Genomic DNA, 11041 nt, shown 5'->3' on the forward strand with positions numbered 1-11041 from the left:
TTATAGACTGGTTTTATTTAAACAAACAAACAAAACAAACACCATTTACATGGTGTGGAAAGGAAATTTAAATTCCCATCCTTTAGCCCATGAACATGAATCTGGAGCAGTGCTATTTGACTGAATCTACAAATAACTCTGTTGTTTTTAAAATAATTAACTAAACATGCCAGGTAATAGAAGACTATGGTTGTAACCATCAGGGAATCTCATGCCCTGAATCTCAGAACTTTGCTTGATTTATTCGTTCATGCATAAAATTTCAAATAGCACAAATCATTAAAAAAKAAAATTCTAATTTTCAGTCTATTGCCTTTTGACTTTTGATTTCTGAATGTCACTTAAATAAGAAGTGAAGTTTGTTGAGGTTTCCTGGTTCTGTCTTCACTCAGAGTAGAAATAATCTGAGGGACCACTAAAAGAAGGGAATGGTTATTTTAGAAGGGACTCCCTGACCATGTACAGACCGTGAGCTCCAGCTTTATTTCTTAAATTTTCCACTAGTGTATTRTATCATAAAGTGATGCTGTTGTTAAAACTGGGCAGTGCTTCCATTGCAACTACAAGTTTATCTCCAGGTGCTCCTTCATGTTTCACTTCTCACCAATCCATGAAGGTGCTCCAAACTGCTTAGAACTTGGTGAAAAAAGGTCATGGTTGATTTATCATTGGGAGCTGTACAAGCAGACAGAAAAATAGTTGGCCAGTCTTTTAGTGTATGAGCYATAGCATCTRCTTTWTGATCYGAAATCAGATGAAAGAAAGCCTTGWCAAACACTAAKATAAATTGATCCCTTATCTTACCTTCTCGTTKGCTCTGCAGCTTACCATGTTCAACATGTTTAAAATATCTACATACAGATTCCATGGAACAATAGGATGTTTTGAATAAAATTAAATGGGGAATATGTTGTTAGAAAATATTCTCTTCTACATATTATTTTATGAAGTACAATTTAGACAATAATTTACATATATATTCTTGTAGTCATTTGGGATTGCATGAAAAAATTCACAACAGACATCCCTTATTTAGCAACTAAGAATCAGGATCATGGTTAAAATGCAGTCATCTTTCAGTTTGCACCCCATTAGAAATATGGTAACTTTGTTTCAGAGCTGTCTTTTTTTTAATATTATTTTTAAATGCATCAAATAGAAGTCCAGTGAGCTCTGATGAAATATTTTATTAGAACAATGGTAAATTTTTACCTAGAAGAACATAAAATAGTGTTTAATTTGACATTATGAATCAGTTTTCAGAAAAAAAGAGATGTACTTTCACCATCATAGGCATACCTCAAACTTAGATCTACTATTTTTAGTAGAAAKTTCAGATTTTTGGCTGGGCAACCATGCTTGGCAGTCCTCTACACTGTCATGTCTTCTGTATTGGAACTACTTGATAAGAGATATTGCAGGGTTATCACAAGTGCAAGTTATCACAATTGTTGAAATATTAAATCCAAAATATTATCATGGATCCCTAAAAAAAGAAAGAAAGATTGCTTAAAGTATCTCTTATTTTATGTTGGATATTGGATGCCTGTTGAAGATTTATATATGTCTAAATAATTTATGCCTGTATGTCTTATGCATGATAAAATATATTGCCATGATCCAATCCCAATAAAGAATCTGGTAGAGGCAACATAACAGATACTGACAGCAATCTATGGATGAAAAGTGATCAGAGGGTATTAGGTTTAGTAGTAAAAATGGCCATGAGTTGCATGTCTGAATGTAGATTTAAATCCAGCTGTGTACATAAATGGGGCAGAAAATTTCCTTTTGGGATATGTCAAATCAAAATCACCGGAGTGCCAAAATCATTTCAGCTTGGGCCACTTCAAATTCAGATCTGGATCACAGCTTTACAGACAGAGCTCCTCATTTAAATTAAGTTTTAATTTCCTTAGCTTTTGTGGATTTAAATTGAATCACGTATTTCCTGTTGTTTCACAAAAGCAAATATATTAATGCATTTCTTTGCCTGCTAATCTGACTAGGAYTAAGTGCACAAGAAACACTGCTAAAAGCGTTGCTCTGGATTTAGTTGTTAATTTCATCATGTGGTGTTTCTCATTTTGTCTTCAGGTTGCCTGTCAGGCGTCAGTCATAATAAACAACACTTGTTATGCAAAAATTTATGGATTTATGGAACTCAGCATGTGCTTTATTTAGGGGCAAAATCGCAGCAGGGACAGATTCCATGCCTGTGTTTGACCCTCCCTTAGACTGCCTGCTTGCTGCCTCACAATAAATGACACATGTGCAACTCCAAACATTTCTGTGCTTTTATGAAGTATTTGTAGCATTTATGTGCAGGCAAATGGGACCCTTGAGTACATTTTAGAAGTGATGTTTGTAGATTTTCAAAATTTCATCCCAGGTGACTAGCATAAAAAACACAACAAAATTTATATTGAAGGTTTTTTTAAATGAAATGTGCATGGATGAACAAATTAAAAAGCTGCAGAGAAAAGCTGATGGCATTTGATGCTTTAGAAATTACAACTGCAAATCGTTAGCATTTTTACTAGATATTTTCCTGTGCAGCAGGGCTGAAAATGGACATTAATATTCAGAAAGATACTAAAAGGTAGTAGACCTGAACTCCTGCCACACCAAGATTATTAAAGTTTAATATGTAAGGAAAGTACTGAGAAGGACCTAAATCACATGGCCAGAGACTATTCTGTGCTGAGCAGAGCTAGCATGAGTCCCTTTCAATCAGTGGGACTAATTGACCAAGTAAAATGATCCCCAAGATGGATCCTGGTACCTGCAGACAGCAAAAAGTCAAACACARGGAGATGAGAGGCCCCTGGCATTGGAAACGATGTGGAAAGATGCTGAGTAGCTGTTAGGTTTTTTGGTTGGTCAGAGCATGGTGCTAATAACAACAAGGTCACTGATCCCTGTACGGGCCACTTAAAAGGGGGACTCAATGATCCCTGTGGATCCCTTMCAGCTYAGAATATTCAGTGTTTCTGTGTAATTCTGTGATCTTTCCAGAGAAGTTCTGAATGGCACAAAGCAGGTGAACTTGGCTGTCTCTCGATATGTGGTGTCAACATAAGACAACCTCTCCACTGGAAGAACTGTTGGAACTGGGTATGAGTGGTCCTGAATAARGAATGTAAGTGGTGAGGTAGGAAAGGCCCTACAGGACTGCACAGGAGCAGGAGGCTGAGCTGGATCCCTCAAGTCTGCCCACCTTGGAGTCCATCCCAGCTGTTCCTGCTCCAGCATCAAGCAGAGAAGTGAGCCTGCCATCCCTCCTGTAAAGGCCAGACACTGCCCACTGCACAGACAGATAAGATTTGCAGTGGTAGCCAGTTGCCAGGGTGCTCATATAACCCATAGTGACAGCTGTGGATTACCCARTATGGGCCCAAAAGATTCCTCAACATCAGCAGATGCACGACTAAATTATGTTGGTGAGTTAGTCAAGCCAGGCAATGACTTTATTCAGTTACACTATTAAAAATTAAAAATAATTCTCAATTTACAGCAGTCCAAGAGAAAGAGGAAACTGTCTCAAGAGAACAGAAGATAATGTGGAGAGTGAAGTAACCCTGAAATGTGTCAAGTAACCCCCAGGCTCACACCATAGTTACTGAAGCAATAGCTCACAGTTATCTTGAAGAGGCACCCAAGGATAGAAGAAATAACTCTGCTGTGTTCTCAGCAGTTCCAGGGAACCTGTGCAAAACCTGTACCAGTTTTATCCACTCTCCACATAGGCATGGCTTCAAGCAGCGAAAGAATGCTGAGAGAAGAGGAATACTAACCAGAAATTAAGCTGGGCTTGGCAGAAGCGAGGGGATTGCAGCACTGGCAAAATTAATAAGGTGCTTTCAGGAAGAAGACTTTCTGAGTATTTGTTCAGGAAATCATGACACCCAAAGSAGTGAACAAATAAAATGGAAGAAAGTAATAGAGCAATACAGTTACTTCCTTAGTGCTCTCAATATGTTGTGTATTCTCTCTGGTCTTTGAAAGCAGAAACTGGGGTGCAGCCCACTTTAAGAGAGCTATTGGGACATCATATAAAAGAGAAATGCCTCAYRTKMTAKAKAYAMAAAAAAAAAAGTGTTATGGCATATGAATTGTTGCACAAATAATTCTGTTCATCCAGGCTAAGTTCATCCTGTCTCTATAAACTGAGATTAATTCCACTGTGAGTGGGATCCTGTAAGGCAGTAAAGCAGCAGGGTGGGGGAATTAATTTCTTCTGGAGTAAATTTCTGCAGCAATTTCTGTGAAATGGAGCAAAGACTTTAGGGGAATGAAGATTTCTGTCCTTAAAGAACATGCACAGGCAGGGAAAATCTGATTTTAATGAAATATTGGATGCAGACTTTGAGTGGGTAGACTAAACTGGCTTTCAGAAATCTTATTTACATTCATAGAATTGTAGAACCATTAGGATTGGAAAATACCTTTAGATCACTGAGTCTATCCATATGTAAGGAATATTTTGAGATATTGATAAAATTGCTGTTTTTCCATAAACTGCTTGTCTTGGACATATCTGTTGTCCTCCTCATTCTGAAAAGAATGTTTGGAAATAAGCTGTAGGATAGGAAGTGTTGATTTATGAGYGCTATAGGGTCATAATTTCCAAAGGATGAATACAAGGTTCCTAAAATCATTGCTCATGAGGGCAAACAGGACCCCACCTGAAGTGAATTGCTGCTCAGTGTGGGTCCAGCTTGGTTTGGGCCAGTAAGGGCACAGTAGAGGTGGCAGAAAGTAAGGATGGGAAGACTGCTCACCCTCTCAAATTGGCAGGAAGAGAGAGTCTGAGACCCACACAGCTGCTGTAGCTGTCAGATAGGATCCCCCAGCATCAGTTTCCTACTTCTACAAGAGCAGGTTCTTCTGGAGGTTTACTGCTTCCAGCATCATCTCCCTGGCTGGCATGCAAGTGCCAGAATCACGCTGTGTGGATGGCAATATATCCAGGAACGCTGTGGGGTACACAGGGATTCACAGACACTTTGTTTTCAAGTTGTCTCCACATTGCAATGCTGAGAAACAGTCTGTAGTCTTTGTTTAATTCCAGTTTCTGTCTATCAATAATCCTGTATATTCATATTTAGCACAGAGTTCCTGCTACTGATGTACGAGGCAGAGGAAAAAATGGGAAAGCATGCTTTCCTAAGATGGTAAAAGACAACATTTTCAATGTGAACTTTATTTGTCTTTACATACCAAATCCATCAAGTTTACAAAACTGCTGTTATGTTTTATAGACTCTCAGAATATAAATCTCTTAAAAATATGGGATTTCAAAAGATACGGAGAGAGCTGGGACCAAAGGTCTCACCTCAAATAATCCCTATTTTTTTTTTCTTCTAAATGGCTTAAATATTTTTGAGCTTCACAAACAAATATTCAAATCTATTTAAATTTGACTAAGCATAAAGAATTGATCTTGAGAAGTAATAGCTACATCAGTTTAAGGATTTATGCTGATGTGGGAAGTTCAGGAAATAAACCTGGACAATCAAACCAAAATTCCTCCATGACACAGGAAGTTTAGAAGTTTACYTGCTTTTTATCAGAATYAGYTCAAAATTTAATTTTCATKATATTGATGAWTATTGTAATKTTTTATAGAGTCTAAAACACTAAAATAATAGAAATATGAGATAAAACCAAATTGCTGAAGAGATMTTTTTCCATTATTTGTAAATTCTTCGATCTTTTAGATTTGTAAGTTAACATAAATAAGTGATGTTCTTCCTTTTGCTTTTTTAAAAGAATATAGTTTATCTTTCAGTGAAGTAAGGYAATGTTTCTCTGTTTTTGGCTAAGTAGTGATTTTTCCTTTACAAAGGTTCAATTAGTCCTTACCAATTATTAGCAGTATCTTTAAATGTAGTTCTGCTAATTAATCAAAAACTTCTTGTGAGCTCAGACAAGCCAGCCCCAGCTGACCTTGAAAGTATATGAGAGCACACAAGTAAAAACAAGAATTTCTTGTCCAAAGAAAACATCTTTATTCTTTTAATAGGCATGGAGGAAAAGACTGATTAGTGTGAAGGACTCCACAGAGCTGAGCCCTTTTACTATTTCAGATGGAGAAAATGAGTCTACAAAAAGGAAGCATTTTTAAAAGTATTCAGGCTCTCACTGAATTTAGTGTAGAATTTTGTTTCTGAAGACAGAAGCTCTACCAGAGCAGGTATTGTCTCACATTTTCTGACTGTACAATAAATGTTTAATTTGTCTAGGGTTTTTTTTTTATTATTGTCTCTCTTTTTGAAAGAACTAGCTAGACACTCCAGACATATTGAATGAAGTGGTTTTTAGGTCCATGCTACTCATATTTTTTCTACTATCACTGTATCAATATCTAAAAACAATAAATAAGACTTTGCAATAGATGAGAAGAATAGGTTTCTAAACACTATTTTTTCCTTTTTTTTTTTTTTTTTCTTTTTAAACAGTAAGTGGCTAACTAGCCTAGAAAGTACTGCCTGCTTGGAAATTATTTACTGTTATCCAAACAGTCATGTGGCTTCCTCAGACTTAATTTAGAATATTTATCCCCAAAGAATCCAGGACCCTAAATTTGAGGATAAAATGGGGCTGTTTGTTTCCCTGAGGAATCTGTTCTGCAGATATGGCAGCAACTGTCCACTGAAATGGCAGCAGTGTCACAAGTTCATTTCTACGTCAAACTTTGTCTGGAGCTGCAACACAGCAGCAATGGTGTCCAGCAATGGCCCAGGGTATTGTTACAGCCAGAGGAGGCCTGTACTGTGCTCACCATGAAAACACAGGTAAAAAATACTTCTGATTTAGTMATGACACAAACACTCATTAAATAATTTATTCTGAGTGTTTTAAACCAAGCTCTTCAGTTGCAGTGCTTCTTCTCAAAAAGCCCTTCCGTGATTAATGCCACCACAGTGGCATTAATCTCTCACTGCCTTCTCATCAACAAATAAAATTCTTTTGCCACAATTTTTAGTGCACTTTTCTTTTTAACTTCTGATGTGGATTAAAACCTTCAGTCACAGCTCTAATAGCTTGAAGACATTTGGTTCTACAGTATTTATCCATTATTTGTTTTGTTTACCCTAAGGAAAATTCAGTGCTGTCCCTCAGAACCATGATATCCATAATAGACTGGTGCTTTTGGTGATCTCTGACAGATATAAGTCTTTGGGAAAAAAAAAAAAAAAAAGGATCACTAACTTGGGAAGCCAGTTTGGAAAACCCCCTGTCTTTGCAGGTGCACATCTAGTAGTTTGTCATGAAAATATACAAAGACAAGAATGTTTCTGATGAAATGATGATTCAATGTCATTTTAGATAACAAAATATTTTTTATGATATGGAAAATTCATCTTCCAGAACACAGGAAGTTTCACCTAAACATGAGGAAGAAATTTCCTGTAAGTGTGACTGASTACTGGAGCAGGTAGCCCAGAGAGGCTGAGGAGCCTCCTTCTCTGGAGATATTCAAAAGCTTCTGGATGCARTCCTGAGTAACCTGCTCTAGGGAGCACTGCTGGAGCAGGGGCATTGGATTAGGTGACTTCCAGTGGCCCCTTCCAATCTTATCCATTCTGTGGCTCTATAATTCTCTGATTTTTGTCTCCATTCTCCTCATTCTCATCCTCTCTGAGTAACCTTGTGAGGCACATCTAGGGATATGCAGTTTGCTTGCTTTAAAAAAAAGGTTTCTTGAACAACAGATAATTTCTTTTCTCTCAGATTTAGAAAATGCAGATTTCTTTAGGTAGGAGTAGGACAGAGGTATACTGACATAAAAACCTTCTCTTAGTACTGTGCATGCTCGTCTTAAAGATAGCTAGGAAATAGGAATGCCCTGTTTTATTAGGGGTGGGACTTGTAAAAATACTCAATAAATTTCTGATAAACCTTTAATCCTTTTCCACATATAAGAGTATAGCTAATATATATCCTAATCTTCAAAGTAAGTAATATTTCCTTCTTGCAATACTTTTTAGGCAGTGGGGAAGGGGTTTACACCGTTACTGTTTAATCTGAATATAAAACTGAAGAGATACTGAAGCCCCTGAGGACTACATCACTGTCACAGGAATAAACTAAAATCCTCATTTTGTGAAATTCTGGTGGACAGTGGGTTCCCACTCAATGCTTAAGCACTGGGTTAAAGCCCAGCAGAATCAACTCCAAGTCATCCTACGGGAGTTTGGCAGAGTCTCTGGCAACCTCTTTTAAATTGATTCATGGAATAACACAAAACATCAACCCCACAAAGCTGTTCTCCTATACTAGGTTAGGTGACAACATGATATATTAATACCCTGAATCATTACAGCAGAGGAGCAGAATAAGCATAAAGGATCCATTAAAATGTAAAGCCTTGACCTACTCATATTTAACATARGAGAGCAGTTCTGTGGTATTAAGTTATGTGATCAAAATCCTATTATAAAGATTGAAGTGATTTACACAGCATTGAACAAAAGATCCCTGRAAGTGTTATTTTGGAATATTTGTTTCCAAAAAAAAAAAGCAGGGAAGGGTAGACGATCAAAACTCTTGCCCTTAGTTACACTGAATATAACACATGCTACAGTCCCTGTCAATTTGAGACAGGACTTGAGCAAAGAATTTCTGTTAATAGAGGAAGAGATCTTTCTGAAGTTTTTCTGACATTTTAGAACTGTGTAGCTACTTGTAGGAAAGCCTATGAATAAATCTTCAGGCTAAGAAATGCCATGAGAAAATGAGATCAGAGCTTCACAAGTAGCTTTCATAAAAAAAAAAAACTATCAATAGGGAGTTATCTTTTAAGAATAAAAAAAGACTTGAGACAAGGAGAGAAAAAAAATCTCATTTTTTAAAGGGAAAATATAATCTGAGTGATAGAGTTCAGACCTGTAGCTGAAAWAGATTGATATATCTTTCCTGGAATCAGTAGAACTATGTCAGCTGAAAGCCAAAAACTTGGTATGGAAAAAAAGGGGTGTAACAAAAAAACCAACATGGCAAAAAGCCTATTTGTTTGCATGCATACTTAAAACTCTCAGTGTTGGCCCATTAGCAGGAGTCAACAGCTACTCTGAAGAAAATATCATTTTGCTCCCAAATACACAACTCAGGCTAGGCTTAGTTAGCCAAGCAGACACTTGAAGGCGTTTCTTCTGTGCAAAATATTGTAATTGCTTTCACATATGGCAAATACAATTATGTATCTCACCGGTAGTGTGGATTACAAATGTGATCCATGAACAATGACTTAYATTTCAATAGATAGCAGCTGCATTTCTGTAAGGAATGTTACAGGAGCATGTGGCTAAAGCCAAAAAAAAAAAAAGTCAGGTAAAGGGGAAAATGTAAGCTCCTGATCCTGAGAAAAGAAAGAGCTAGACTTAAATTAGCTGCTCAGCTTGCTGTACTCAGCCCTATTCAAATATGCAAGAATGATTGATTTAAGAGAGTATGCAAAACTTGTCTCTCTCAGTAAGGGTACAGTTACTATTGAAACATGTGTGCCTTGTTTTAAACAATCTCCATGAAAGAAGGGCACAAAATGCTCATTTGGGCTAAAATTATTTCACAGATTATGGAATTTACTGTGTCTTATTTATAAAAGTGGCTACCATCACAGATGTGAACTGTACAAACGGACAGAACTGATTGATTATTCCATAGATAAACTARTTTCACACATAATTAAGAAAAATTAACATTTGAAATATGGGAATAAGTACATAATCAATTCAGTTTCAAGCATAATAATAAAGTTGCTCTAGATGCATGAGAAGTGCAATCAAAAAGGTGTCCCAAGTAAAAAGAAAAAGTTATGAACACTTTATTTTCTCCTTTATTTTTTGTTTTCCTTTTACTATTAACAGATCACCTTACATTAGCCATATACCATTGCTGCTCCAAAGAGTATCAGCAACTGAAGTTCAAGACAGTCTATGAACACAGTAAGAGAATACGAGGCTAGTCTCTGTCTTCACAAAAGAATTAAAACCATAATAATATAGGGGTCTGTGACATAAATGCCAGCAACAAGAGACAAGTCAGGCTTGTGTACACAAAATGTCTGGTTTGGAGCAGATTTAAACCTTAAACTTTTAAGACTTAAACCATGTTAAAAAGACAGTCAGTTTCTTTTAAAATATTTTATCCAATTAAAAAAAAAAATAAATTAAAAATCCTGATTCCATTGAAGTCAAGGAGGTTCAGTCATCATCCTTCAACTTCTGTGACTTAAAATTTTCCACAGCAGCCCCTCTATAAAATTGTACTGACATATAATCAGCATTTACTTGTCAATAGTGCCCAGATGTGACAGCAGAAGTCAGAACCTTGGTGTACTCCACGTGCTGTGAGAGACCATCCAGCCTTGGAAATCTAAAATTTCCATCTATTATCATCTTCCTAGGCAAAGGAGACTGAGGCCATTGGTTGTGGTAACAGAGGCAGCAGAGAGATTTGTTGAAGGTCATGCAATACAGCCTAATATACTCTGTCCCTCTTTGCTGCCATGGCTATTGTGTTGTTTTGCCCTGAATTTGAGTTTGTGCACAAAAAAAAAATACTCTTTAAGCAATTTCTAGAAGTAAATACTGTCTGAAAAAGAACTCATAAATTATGCTCCCTCATAAATAGCAATGAGCTTCAGAAATTTTCTTGCACATTTTGTTTTTTCTGAGGTGTTCTAGGGAACCAGTTTTATCTGTAGTTGTTGGGTTGAGAGAGAAGACAAARCAAAACAAAAYAAAATTCTCCAAGTTTAATATCYCCCAAAGGCTCCCACAGGCTGCACTGATAGTAAAATTCACCTGACTTGGTTTGTCTGCTAGATAACATTTGTATTTTTTGTTTTTTTAAAATTCCATGAGCAGTATAAGTAATTTCCTTTCCTTAAAAATGATATTTATAAAAGGGTTGTTTGTCTGGGCTCCCAGGTACAAGAACCCCCTTAAACTCTCACCCACAAACTGCACAGTGAGTAGGTCTGATCACACATGTGAAAGAAGGGACTTCTCCCACCAAAAGGAGGAGAGCA

The sequence above is a fragment of the Malurus melanocephalus genome, unplaced genomic scaffold (genome assembly GCF_030028575.1).
Source record: "Malurus melanocephalus ecotype Western Australia unplaced genomic scaffold, MMel_1.1 scaffold_32, whole genome shotgun sequence".
Taxonomy (NCBI): Eukaryota; Metazoa; Chordata; class Aves; order Passeriformes; family Maluridae; genus Malurus; species Malurus melanocephalus.